Here is a 12025-nt window from a genome sequence, read left to right on the forward strand (position 1 = left end):
ATATTAAACGTTTTGTACCAGAAATAATTAAAGAAAATAAAACTTGTGTGAAGAACAGAGATATGTCAAATAGTATTGCAAAACGTATAAGGGTAATAACTAAGAGATAAATAGAAAAGGGTAATTTAAATTTCGATTAAGGCTCTTTGGAAGATACTTATTGTGATATATTTAATGTCTAAACACGTTTTGTAGCTATTAAATTTTAAATATATTTACTTATTGTATTTCCTTTATTTGGTATGCCGTGTTCTCCATGACGCACTATATTTTCGATCGAGCTTTTTTAATTTTTATAAGTATAGGCTAAAAAAATTGGATTTTTATTAACCTTTATTTTTAACAGTGTATGGAAAGTCTTTGTCTTTTATCATTTATTTGGTAAAAATATATTTAATTATATACGTTTTGAACAATTATGAAGCTTATGCTTGATATCAACCGAATTGCCAATAAGCACTTATAACACAACGAAAAATATTATAAGCTAATAAAATATCTCTTACGAGAGAAGAATCCATCTTGGCCTTTAAAAGGAAATAAGTACCTTCCCAGGCAAGACATAGATTCAGTTGGGCACGAATTTCCCACCGTACCACGGCTCAAAGTCTATTACTTTGCTTAAAAATGAAAAAATTAAAATTATTTCTATTGATAAATTGATTCCAATGAAATAGTATTAGTAAGTAGGTACATGTTTCAAGTTAATATGATTCTAATTATCAAGATAGGTAGATGAATTCTTCTCTCGTAAGAGATATGTTATATTCTTATGGTATTATAAACTGTATTTATTTCCCTTGAAATTAAGAGTTGGATCCATGGGATTTTTTTTTCAAATATATCTTCATGGCTTCTAAATTATATTCAGAATTTTATACTGGTACTATTATTATACTCCTAGTAAGACGTATAAGTTTCATCGAAAGCTTATTCGTTCTAAATCCAAACTGAATAATTCCCTAAAAAAAGCAAAAAAATTACGAATTTCAAATTCGTTTTTTAAATTACATTCGATATAAATTATTTCAAGAAAAATTAAAATTTAAAATTACCGTGTATTGAATATGTAAGTGTAAGAGACGTGGAACATAACGTTACAGGTATCCATTATCGTGGAATGCAGTTGAAAACGGTAAACATTTATTTTTCTGAGCAATTTCGGGTAGAGATGGGGCCGGCGTGGATTTGGGCTGTAGCACCGAAGAGAACCCTAAACGGATCAATAGGGCGATCAATAAGGCGGCGCTGCAACAGAGCGTGAGCGGGACTCGAATAGGCTTCGTTGGGGCCAACGCGGGCAGCCGACCCCTTCGGACCAGATCGAGCGGCCGCCTTCGAAGAGAGCCTCGTCGGGCGCGTGGAGAGAAGGCGCTCAGCTTTAGATTTGGCGGCTGGTGGACTTTTTCCGCACGTGGATTATGTTCGTTTCACGTAAGGTTAGATCGATGTTTTGTGTTGCCGAATAGAGCTCGCGATTTCGAGAAGAGGATAGCATGCGCGTTTGAGAGACTCACCAACGCGGCACTAGCAACACGCAACAACACGGAGAGACATGTAGTCATTATCCAACTCAACGCCGACGGTAAACGACCGAGGTAAGCCACTTCACCTATATCTTTCACTTTTTCGATTCAAACATATTGATTCCCTATTGCCAGACATTTCGTCAGTATCTTCAATTTTCCCTTTCGAAAACTGGTTAAAACGAATAGTTTTTAATTTATGATAGCGGGTGTTGGACCTACTTACAATGTGTTGAGCCTACGAAACTGTATTATGTGATATACCAATATTTTTTTAAATATATTCAGTCCCTTACTCATATTATCCTTAAGAATCCGATTACTTTTTCGACAAGAGACAAACGAAAGTTATAATTCGATTGCTCCTGAGGAAGGTTGAATTTTCTTACAAACATCCTGAGGCTCCTCTCAACTTTCGAAATGGATTCCATACCACTTTCTTTGTCACATTAAATTTAGTTATTAGCGGAAGTACGTTATTCTCGTTCTGCCGAGATTTATAAAACTCCTTTCGGGGTAGTTTTCAACAAGAATTCAAGATGGCAGCTACCTTTAGACATAGACGTTCAAATTTAGTATTTCAAAGTATTACAAAATTGAAGCTTACAATGGTTTTTTGGTATATTTACTTTAATTCGTCAATTACTTTTTTTTCTAAATTTGGCTGGTTTTTATCAAATGAAGTAGTTCACAAAATCAAGGCTTAGTTATTAACGGATGTGTTAAACTTCCTAAATTGAAAATGGTTGAAGAGCTGGAAATAGTCGAACCTATTTCTAGCTTCCTTTGTCAGAGGCGTTTTATCATAACTATGCCATCCGTATTCGCTCTGTCCTTATCTGTCCAAGAGCGGACTAAGGCTGTCCTTTAATATGTTAATTAGGCTTGCTTCCAGTTAACGCGACCCAACGGCAAGCCTAATTAAATTAGCGAGAAAGGTTTAGGGATCAAAAGATTCTCAAAGTGTTAAATCATAAACTCCCTTTTGTCCATGCTCTTCTGTTAAAAACGCGCTTCTAAGAAACATGTTTATAATAACGTGTCGCATAAGTGTGTCCTATCCTAAGCGCGAAAACGTTTTAGCCAGAGTCATTTCCAGACCGACCACATATTTTTGGTGGAGCTCAGACGAAGTCATTAGTTGTAATTCTTGGTCTTTGTCTCGTCGTCATAGTGAGCGATGCCTAGGCGTAGCACCGGTGCTCATTTGTTTTGAAGTTTCGAATTTTTCCCGGGGAAGGTACTTTTGTTTTTAAGTATGACGTCAGTAGTTGCTATCAGAAATTACATTTACTACTCGTGTTCATTTTAAAACTACGGAACAAGCGCTTTAGAGGAGGAAATCAATAGGGGTTACCATTCTAGTGTTTTTGTTTACCAGATGGTACTAGCAAAAATTACGCGAGTCTAAAAGTAGACAGTAACCTCGAAAATAAGAAGAGTTTAATTATTAAAATAATTGTAAACTAAATGTAAGATATCAATAAATTTGATTGATTATAAAGATCGTTAAACTATTATTAGAAAGGTATTTAAGGTCATAAATATTAATTATTAATTTAAGACCCGCGCCGCAACACGAAATATGTTTGTAAGCTTATAGTTCAGGCATCCATTGTTAAATACGAATGTGAAGTATGATGATAAGTTGCACGTTGAACCTTGTGCCCAACAAACGTACATATTAGAACAGATAGTTATGGAATGAAGCAAATATTAAATATGTTATTAAAAATTAAATTAACAAAATTTACAATGAACAAAAATATCACTTTCTTGTAAATAAAACACCTCCATTTTATATACGCCTTTTATTTTGTAAAATGCTGCGACTGGCCACAAACATATTTAGTTTTAGCTTTTCATTTAATAGAAATATTTTCAAGAACGCAAAGTGTTCAATTATTTCATTTTCGTATGGTGCTTATAACCGATTCTCAGATAGTAGTTGGGCAAATAATTATGATTAGTCCGATATCAGATTATTTATATTTCAATTTAGATATTATCAAATCAGTTGATACAGGTGAAAATGCGAAGCAGATTCTACATATTCCCGATTTCTCCTTTCGCAATTTGTATTAGGCTACTCTATATTTTGATTCACTTTCCCAACATCTAAATATTAAAGCTACGTTCACACGTAAGCGATAAAAACAGTTTGAATTGATTCAAAACGATTTATCCTGATACACACAATTCCTTAGAAACGTTTTGAATCGATTGGAATCGATATCAATGCAAAGTCTGAACGCAGTTTGATATAACAGAATTTCGTCAGTAGAATTATAGCAAATCAGTTCAGATCGGTAACTTGAGATAATGAATCAGATAAAATTTGATATCATATTGCCTAACCTTGATCAGATATCTGAGATTTAAGACTTGAATAACCTGATCAGATATCTGAGATTTATGACTTGAATAACCTGATCAGATAGCTGAGATTTATGAATTTAATAACCGGATCAGATATCTGAGATTTATGACTTGAATAACCTGATCAGATATCTGAGATTTATGAGTTTAATAGCCTGATCAGATATTAAATAAATCTTTTTATTAACGATTTTAATCAACAACACACAAATTAGTAATAGGGCGAAGTCATTTTCTGACTTTTAAGCCCTCGCATTATTGACTTCCACTAATTAGGATTTTTTATGTAATTATAAATACACCAAAGAGGAAACAAGAAGAAAAAACATTACAGTATTCTTAATTTAAATATAAAACAAACAAAAATGATGGAAAAAAAATTGGTGTACTAGAGCTTAATCTTAATCGATGGTTTTTACATAATGTTTACTTCGTTTTTTGAATGAAGCATAGCTTGTCACGTCATCGCTAATTAACTCGTTGTAAAGGTTCACTGCTTTATAGAAAAGTGAATTTAATCTAAAAGTCGTGATTTTGGAACATCTAGTGTTTTTTTACGTCTCATTTCGTATTGAGTAGCTTTCTTAATCTTAAATTCAGTATGTGCTAAAATACCATTCATTGATTTAAAAATGAAATTTATACAGCAATAGTTAAGTAATTGAGAAATGATAACGATGTCAAATGATTTAAATATTGATTGTGTAGGTTCGTAATATGGTTTTCGTTCTATTATTCTAATAATTAGTTTTAGTAATTTTAGTAATCTTTCAATATTTCGTTGGGAGGTGTTTCCCCAAATAATTATACAATATGAAAGAGATGAATAGATAAAACTGTAATATGAATATAGCATTACTTTCGTGTTTAAATATGACTTATTTCGAGAGATTAAATGTATATAATAAGCAATTTTCTTTGCAATAACATTAACATGCTTGTTAAAAGTTAACTTCTCGTCCAACCTCAGATCCAAATATTTATATTACCTGACTCTTGCCAATTTAGTGCAATCGATGACTAGTTCAATTAAATCGTTGTTTTTTTTTATTTCTTGACGTTACTATCATAAAGACTGTTTTTTCTTTATTTAATTGTAGTTTGTTATCCACAAGCCACCCATTTATGTCCCTTAGTTTCTCATTGACATTAGTTAATAAAATATTTAAATCTATACCCCCCTCCAACTGAATTGTGCCGTCTGCATATAATATTATTAAGTCGTCATTATCTAAGGTCGCAAGGTCGTTAATAAATAGGGAAAAAAGAAATGGTGATAGGATAGATCCCTGGGGTACCACCGCCTGTACTTTTGCAGTACCCGATATTTTGTGCCAATTTTAGTTTTAGTTTTCCTACCCATAAGTAGACTAGAGCTCGGCGAAACAGATAAATTAACCGCTAAAGTTTTGATTAACCATAAAAATTACGATTAACTGTTTATCCATGGATATTATCCAAGGCTATATAGCAATTTAACATGTAAAATAATCGTTTTTTCCCGGATAATTTTCGTTTGTGGATAAAAATAAATAAAGTGATTATTTCTTATCTAAACGCCGAGCTCTACCCATAAGATACGATCTAATCCATGTTAAGCTATTTCCCCTAATACCCATTAACGATAATTTATACGAGAGCCTGTCATGTGATACGTAATCAAAGGCTTTTTTAAGGTAAAAAAAACCGAAGCTACATAGCAGCCATGTTCTAATAACTCAAGAATTCTATTTTGCACCCTGGCAACCGCAAATCCCCCCCCCCCCCCCGTGTTCTCTCTAAAACCGTATTGTTTGTCTTTTATAATATTATATTTTCTACAGCAACTATTTAAGCGAATATAGTAACATTTATCAAAATGTTTTGCGAGAACGGACAGGAGCGAGATCGCCCTATAGTTACCAGGGTTATCCACGTTACCCTTTTTCAAAATCGGAATTATTATCGCGGTTTCTAGAGCTTCAGGATACGTTCCCGTAATAAAAGAGAGATTAATCAAAAACGTTAGAGGGGTTAAGACATAGGCAGCACTTTGTTTAAGTATGCGGGGAGAGATTCCATCAATTCCAGGGGCTGAGTCATTTGATAAGCCTTTTATATTTTGGAAAACTTCGTTTTCATTTGTGTCCACTAGCCCCATAGTGTTCGGGATTCGCTTAACGGTTTTATTTGAATCTTCACTATTTAAACTATTCTCCTGATTAGCAATCGAGCTAAAAACTTATTATAAACATCTGGGTCTGTGGTTGTGCAAGTTACATTTGCTTTTTTCCTACCTAAAATATTGTTAATTATATACCACTTTTGTTTATCTGAGATTTATGACTTGAATAACCTGATCAGATATCTGAGATATATGACTTGAATAACCAGATCAGACGGACATTAGAAGCACTAATCGTGAATATTTCAAAATACAGGTCCATAATAATTTTTTCATTCCTTTTGGGATAATATTTAACTAAATAGTTCAATCTAAATCGTATTCAGAAGGTGGAATTTATGCGTCAAATATTTTAATATTAGAAAAGATTAATTTTTAGCCATTCCGCTCTTTTACTTTACATAATCGATTACGAGAACAAATAGTGGCGTTGAATTTGAGAGTGCACGTGAGTGGACTTTGAAACGCTACCGTCCAGTCGACAACACTACACAAATACAATCGATCTCGACTGAGCTTCCTCAAATGAACCCGTAGCCAATGATAATAATGGCCCAGTCATTTGTGTGGCTTCATAAAAAAAGTCTGGGACTATGTTGAATCGCGCACACCGCGCAAAAGCCTACATGGATTGTATAATCCTACAATAAGGATTAACCAAAATATTTTTGATTCTTTTAAGGGACGTTAAATTTACATTGTTTCTTTAAGACATGGGTGCACAAAATTACTAAATTAAGAGAACGCCATTTTGAAGGTCGATAGTGTTCTGTTTATAATAGTTATTTTCTTTTACAACATTTCAATATATTTCGAGATAGTCCTTTTAAAGGTCAAGATGGACACATTTGCTTTAAGAGCTTTAAGTACATCACGTTTTTCTACCATCTTAATGAGTTAAATAGAACTAGATTTTTTAAATAACACAGTAAATGATTTGGCTGAATAGCCCGGGCCCCTAATAGATTTTTTAGGAGCTTCCTGTTTCAAATAATTCATTAAGGAGATTCACTATTTCTTTTATTCAAAGTCAGTAGTCCATTTACTGAAAACTTTCACTTGCTATTTTCTTTAATTTGAACAAAACTTTCTTGAAGGTGTCTTGATATTGATTGTCGTTGTGTTGTTTGGCTGCAGTGCGTTCCATCTTAGGACAATAAAATAGATTTCCCCCTGTTCGCCATGTATTTTTCTGTTACATTAAAATATAGCTATCATCAATAGCGATCAATATGTTTCTATTCTTATTGTAGAGCAATTCACGTGTAATTGACGAGCATAGTTTTATTGATTGAGTGTTCGCATAATTCTAATTATGTCCTGCTATGAAATATCCGAGCGTGGTTGTAAGAAAAGAGAAATCGATTGTTTAAAAAGATTGATATAAAAATTAGTAGGCAAACAATATAAATTTAAAAGTTATTTAGTTGGCAGTTAATAATCGCCAATGGCAGTGGGATTTTAAAAACAATCGGTTTAAAAGTTTAAGTCGTAAATATAAGTGTATTAATTAAATTGCTTAACGTGAAAATGTCAAATTGATTTTAATTTATCTTATCAAAACTCTTTCAATTAATTTAAGCCTTATTTCGAATTAAAACTTAAAAACCCGAAGATAGTGATTCTCGGTACAAAATTGACAAATTTTTATGAAGGTTGTTTTTAGATAAAAAATTTACTTAACCTTACCCAATGAATATCTGATTTCATTAGGTAGACATTTTTGTTCTCTTTCAAAGAAATACTAAATTAATCGCGAAAAAGTAACTGGAAACTAAGCTTATTTAGGAAAAAAGCTTGGTTCTTCGGCCTTTAGGACTAAGGACCAAAACACTTTCAAAAGTTAAAATGTTTAAATGAAAGCGCGAGACGCAAGACTTTAAAACGTGACGACCAAGAGGCTATACTATACTAGAGCGGGGCTGTCATAAAAGGGGGAAGTTTAAATAAGTCTGATGAAGAATTAGGGAGAAAACATGGAAAGAAAACAAATGGGAAATAATCATCAAATGCTTGCAAACAAACCCCTACCCAGCGACCAAACAACCAGCTACGCTCGAAAAAGATGGAAATCGAGCTATATCAAACGTGGGTGGGAAACACACGATATCAGGATAACCGCACTAGCTAAAAACTAATTTTTCATTTAAAACAAGAGCCGTTTCTGTATTACGCATTAGTTCAAAATTCCATCAAGTTACAAAAATTAATTACGCAACTTTGTGTAAACATTTTTTGAAATCAAATCATCTTGATAACATCACTCATAAGATTAGTTTGGCTTATGAGTGATTGTATGCCGATTACCACGTCGTGGTGCAGTCAAAACGGAATATAAGTTAGGGACAGAATCCTGACATTTTTCTTCTATTTCTTTAATCGTAATCGAACATGAAGCTTTAAATACCTTACTGCGATACTAAAATATCTCCAAATTCCGTAGATGAACCCTGGCAACGTTAAGGCTGTAAAGTCAACACTACCAATAAAAAAATCTCAACTGCGTATATAAGGCTTTATACAAGGAAATTTAACGAGCTGTTGGCACGCGTGGTATTTCCACCACATTCCTGCGCTTTGTAACCTGCCTTCGTGGTACAAAGGCAAACATGTCTTTCGAAAAACGCACCAATAAACCCCGTAATGTGGCTGCTGTTTCGACGGGCAAGAAATGCGGAAAGTTACTCTTTTTTCCCCAATTGGTTTGTTTAAAAGAACCGAAATTTTCACATTCCAGAAAAAGCTGATTCCCAACCAGTGAACTAATATTTCAAATATTATTGGACTTGGTAGTTTTCATATAGTGTATGAAGAGTATTGAATATTGTTTTCTTGTTTATCGGTACCAAAGAAGAGCGATTCTGATGCCGCTGTTCAGATTTGAAAGTTAAACTATGGCGGCGAAATAGACGTATTTCGTTAGAAATCGATATCCATTTAAATATACATGCGCTTTCCCCCTACTACTAATGCGACAAAGATCCTTGACCGCGTGCCCGCAGCTATCAACGTAAAAACAACATTTCTTTGATATCCCAAACAAACCATCCATATTTATGGCTTACAATAAATATAAAAAATAACCCTTTAAATGCCTGTCTTCGTTTAAACACTATGTAGGATCTTCAATGGATTTAAAAAGATAAGACACATTTATCGTTCCAAAAACAAGGTCATATATAAAATTTAGTCATCTTCGAAGAAACTGCAAAGGCTTTATTTTTTACTTAAGTCTCCACATTTTAGAATTTAGTGCAGATAAAAATATCTTAAGGATAATTTTTATAGCCATTCATCCAATCTTTGGCGAATATTTTTAATCAAAGTTTTCTCCTTTCGAAAATGTTCCCCGGTAAACCTCTTCTGATTCTCCTAAAAGTTTTACCCTTTCTTCGAAAATTTAAACCATCCCCTTTTTTGTTATTGTAATCGAAAGGGGATCCGATTTTTTTTAATTTTGCAAGTCTTCTAAACTTACAAATAACGCTTTTGTTAAACCCGACCTTTTTTCTAAGCAAACTCATTTTACGAAAAAAAACCGTCATAATTTCAAAAATGACTGATATAAAATGTAAATCAATTTTCACTATAAGCAAATGACATCCTTTTATTAGCTTCTGCATTTGAAAATAACCGATAGTGGCGCGTTTTATTCACATCGAAAAGTTAAACATATATTTCAAGATGGTCGATAAATGTGTTACCGGTAGGATTTACTATTAGTCACCAAACTAACAACAAGCTAATTTTTAATACATTCAACATTTACTCAAATCTGACCGGTCTACGTACAAAACAAATAATTTAATGCCTGTAAGCCATATATAAAAACTAATTAGCAATATTTATACCAATGGAACCGATAATCTATAGTAAACATTTTGACGCATAATTTATTTTCATTAGTTTTGTCGAACATGTGATAGTTAGAGCTATGGGCAGTAGGGTTGCTTTCCAACATAGCGACTGATAATCTTTATGCTTGACTTTTTATTTAACGAGTTACATTAGTTAAATTGACGTATAGCTTCAAAATAGCCGAAATTTTCCCGGGTTCTTTGTGTAATCTCAATGGTTGTTTAACATATTTGTAGTTCGGGTAATTCCATTCAATTAAAAACAACCTCAATTCTTTGGTTTCTCTAAGAAGTCTCAATGGTTTTAAAACAATTTTCGAGCTCTTGAGGTATAGCATCAAGTCAATGGTTTCAATGTAAAATATCAATTTTCTTAAAACCACTTTCAAGCTCTAGTAATTCGATTGAGTATAGCTTAAAATATAGCCTAGAGCCTCTGGTTTCAATCTAAAATCACAATGATCTTATAACAAATTTCAAGCTGTAGTAATTCGATTGAGTGTAACTTTAAAAATAACCTCAACTCCCTGGTTTTAATGTATATTCTCAATGCTCTTAGAACAAACATTGAGCTCCGGTAATTCGATTGAGTGTAGCTTTAAAAATAGCCTTAAATCTTCGGTTTCAGAGCTCAGATATCAAATTGAGCCTGGCCCTCTTTGGGTAAACGTTTACCGATAAGATTAGACCAAATACCAAAGCCCATTTGAGTGTAGTTCTAACATTTTGTATAAAATAAAAACGGTATATTATAAAATCGACCACGCTTTTATCTAATTTATATAAATTATTATAAATGCATTTAATTTTATCTAAGCAACGAAATTATATAAGTTATATTATACGTCTGGGGTAATTAAAGTTTTGTTTTGAAATATTAAGTCAAAATAACAGACATTAAGACAGCTCTTTTAAGAGGCGTTGCAGTGTGATGTCAATTAAATTGCTTACATTTAAAATTAAATAGCTGTTTTTTATTAAACTTTTAATCATGTTACACATTATATCCCACTAAAGCATTTTCTCAATTGAATAATTAGCTTGTAAATTCTGTTATCCAAATATATATATAAGACATTTAAGCAGACTAGGCAAATAACAGTATGGTCTAAATTTAACTTTTTCTTCAAAAACCAAATCGAAAGTTTTGAACTAAATTAAGGAATTCAATTTTGAATCTTTTATCCCTGAATCATAAATATTTAAAAGTTACCGTCTACTCTATGATTAATCAGTGGCTCAATTTATTTACTTATTCATACTCTCATAAGAAATGCATATTTGATGATCATAAGTTATTAGAATTTTTAATTAAATTATACAATTTTTAATTTATAAATAGATATCAAAGAAATATAGTATAGAAAATGTTAAAAATAATTCTGAAAATATAACTTAATTCCATGGTAAAATCATTGTTCGCCAAAGCCAAGGTCGCTCTAACTGACCCTTTCTTTGACACTTGGTCTGATGGGTGGCAATTACCATTTTGAGTGGTTTAACCAAACGTTACATTATTTTCTGTTCTAAGACCTCAATTCATCATGCTAAAAGTCATCGCAATTAGCCTAATTAATATGTTACTAAGTCTCCATTCTAGAGATTAATTACAAAACCTTTTTCGACTTGATTGATAATGTCCTTGAATACCTTTTCGATGAATATATTTAGTTTATAGAATTCAAGAAAAAACTCGTAAAATCATCTCACAGCTAGCAATCTTTCAGCTAGGCTAATACCCAAGGCACCACCTTAGGCCTAAGTTATCATGCGACTTTTGAAGCCCTTAATCAGGTGGCCGGGTTACAATGCGTAGGAGGGTGGTAGCAAGCCCTGCATGCCACGAGATCGAGCCAACAGCTCCCTACACTAACTATTACCGTTAACCTCGACAAGTTTTTATGGAAGGGGAAACCGAAGAACTCGGGGGAAAACCCCTTAAACCAGTGGGGAGAGAACTTGCAAACTCAACGCAGAAGGAGTTGTTCCGAGTTTTCACCCAGTGCTACAAGTTGGGATCGAACTCGGCTCCTCTTGCTGCGAGGCGAAAGTGCTAACCACTCCGCCACCCCACCTATTATGTCAGGTTACCTGTAATT

The 12025-nt window shown here is 33.1% G+C and overlaps 1 protein-coding gene across 2 annotated transcripts in view; it reads left to right on the forward strand.

Annotated features, from left to right (window-relative positions):
* Positions 1–1316: 1316 nt before the first annotated feature.
* LOC149963075 (uncharacterized) overlaps positions 1317–12025 on the forward strand; it is a 58990-nt gene continuing 48281 nt past the window's right edge. For both annotated transcript variants that reach the window (XM_090170454.1, XM_090170455.1), the window contains exon 1: positions 1317–1598. The gene's annotated coding sequence lies outside the window, so the exon portion shown is untranslated. The remainder of the gene's footprint in view (positions 1599–12025) is intronic.

This window comes from Leiobunum rupestre, chromosome 1 (assembly GCF_980474605.1).
Source record: "Leiobunum rupestre chromosome 1, qqLeiRupe1.1.hap1, whole genome shotgun sequence".
Lineage (NCBI taxonomy): Eukaryota > Metazoa > Arthropoda > Arachnida > Opiliones > Sclerosomatidae > Leiobunum > Leiobunum rupestre.